Source organism: Muntiacus reevesi, chromosome 1, assembly GCF_963930625.1.
Source record: "Muntiacus reevesi chromosome 1, mMunRee1.1, whole genome shotgun sequence".
NCBI lineage: Eukaryota > Metazoa > Chordata > Mammalia > Artiodactyla > Cervidae > Muntiacus > Muntiacus reevesi.
In genome coordinates, this window is record NC_089249.1 from 188075258 (window position 1) to 188077258 (window position 2001).

A 2001-nucleotide genomic window follows, 5' to 3' on the forward strand; every position below is an offset into this window, starting at 1 on the left:
ATATGTATTTCTCAAAAGAATGAAGGAATATCACATTAAAACTCTAGAATATATGACCTCTTAGCAAATGTGATGAAAATAGGTCATAAATTCCTAGTCAGAAATGAAATGAAGTATAGCTTCAAGGAGCTTTCGCAGTGACGTAGTGATTTAGAAATGCACGCAATGCAGTACCCATTCAAGAGATGCAGGATCAATATCTGTGTTGGAAATAACCGCTGGAGGAGGGCATGGCAACCCACACCAGAATTCTTTCTTGGGAAATCCCATACACAGTGGAGGCTGGTGTGCTCCGGTCCTTGGGGTTGCAGAGTTGGACACAACTGAAGCGGTTCAACATACACACATACTCTAAAAGAGAACTTATGTGCAAATAAAATATCAACATCAACTTCTTGAGGGCTAAACAGAAACTACAGTATTTCAGTTAATTAGTAGGTGTAAAAATTGTCATTATTTTCCTTTTTCCTGGTAGTCACCTCCACACCATGGAGCCAGGAAACAATACACAAATTTCAAGATTTCTTCTTCTGGGATTTTCAAAAGAAGCAGAACTACAACCCCTCATATTTGGGCTTTTTCTCTCCATATATCTGATCACTGTGTTTGGAAACCTGCTCATCATCTTGGCTGTCAGCTCAGACTCCCACCTCCACACCCCCATGTACTTCTTCCTCTCCAACCTGTCCTTTGTAGACATCTGTTTCACCACCACCACCCTCCCAAAGATGCTGTGTAACATCCAGACACAGAGCAAAGATATCACCTATGAAGGCTGCATCACCCAGATATATTTTTACATACTCTTTGCAGATTGAGATGACATTCTCCTGAGTGTGATGGCCTATGATTGGTATGTGGCCATCTGCCATCCCCTGCACTACACGGTCATCATGAGTCCCCAGCTCTGTGGACTGCTGGTTCTGATATCCTGGGTGCTGATTGCATTGAATTCCTTGCTACACAGCCTAATGGTGCTGCGACTGTCCTTTTGTCCAGAAATGCAAATCCCCCACTTTTTCTGTGAACTCAGTCAGGTGGTACAACTTGCCAGTTCTGACAACTTTCTTAATAACATAGTGATGTATTTTGCAGCTGTCCTGATGGGTGTCGGTCCTTTTGCTGGCATCCTTTACACTTACTCTAAAATAGTTTCCTGCATATGTAAAATCTCATCGTCTCAGGGGAGGTATAAAGCATTTTCTACCTGTGTGTCCCACCTCTTGGTTGTCTCCCTATTTTATTTTACAGCCTTAGGAGTTTACCTTAGCTCAGCTGCTACCCACACCTCACATTCAAGTGCCATTGCCTCGGTGATGTCCTCGGTGGTCACACCCCTGCTGAACCCCTTCATCTACAGTCTGAGAAATCAAGATATCAAAGGGGCTCTGAAGAGATTCTACTTTATGCCAAGATTAAAAGGCCAAATACCCTAGTCCCCTGGATTGCATAACTCAATGCCTTGGAACCAGAAACTGTGAATTTTTGATCACTGTGGAATAAAATTTTCTCCTATTTGTTTCCTGGGATTTGCATTTGTCTCTTCACCTTTGAACTCAGCATCTTTGCAATTTTAGGAATCTCCTTATTAAGCTTTTTTTCTTTTCTTATCTATAGGTAGTTTTTATTTTTTCCTACTTCAAAATTTTCCTACCTTTGTATCAAAATATTTGGAGATTCTATTATTTGATGGAGCATCATAGATTTATTAACAATAATTACTTCTTAAATGACACATGCCATTCAAAACAATTTTTCTCCTATTTCCCAGAAGTAATAGTTATGAGTTACATTAATCATTTAAAAATACACTTAACAACCAGGAGGATTTATATTATTTTTATCACAGTTGGTTGTATCAGGGATATAGAAAAATAACTGTCAGGTTACAGGAGGATTTCAGACTGTGAAAAGTTAGAACCCTTAACTCTCTTGTTTAAGTGTCAACTTGTGAGTGCCTCTCTCTATATAGATACATGTATAAACATGTACATATATATA

At 39.5% G+C, this 2001-nt stretch overlaps 1 pseudogene; it reads left to right on the forward strand.

The window, feature by feature from the left end:
• Positions 1–488: 488 nt before the first annotated feature.
• LOC136155804 (olfactory receptor-like protein OLF4) lies at positions 489–1436 on the forward strand (annotated as a pseudogene).
• The last annotated feature ends 565 nt before the right edge of the window (positions 1437–2001 follow it).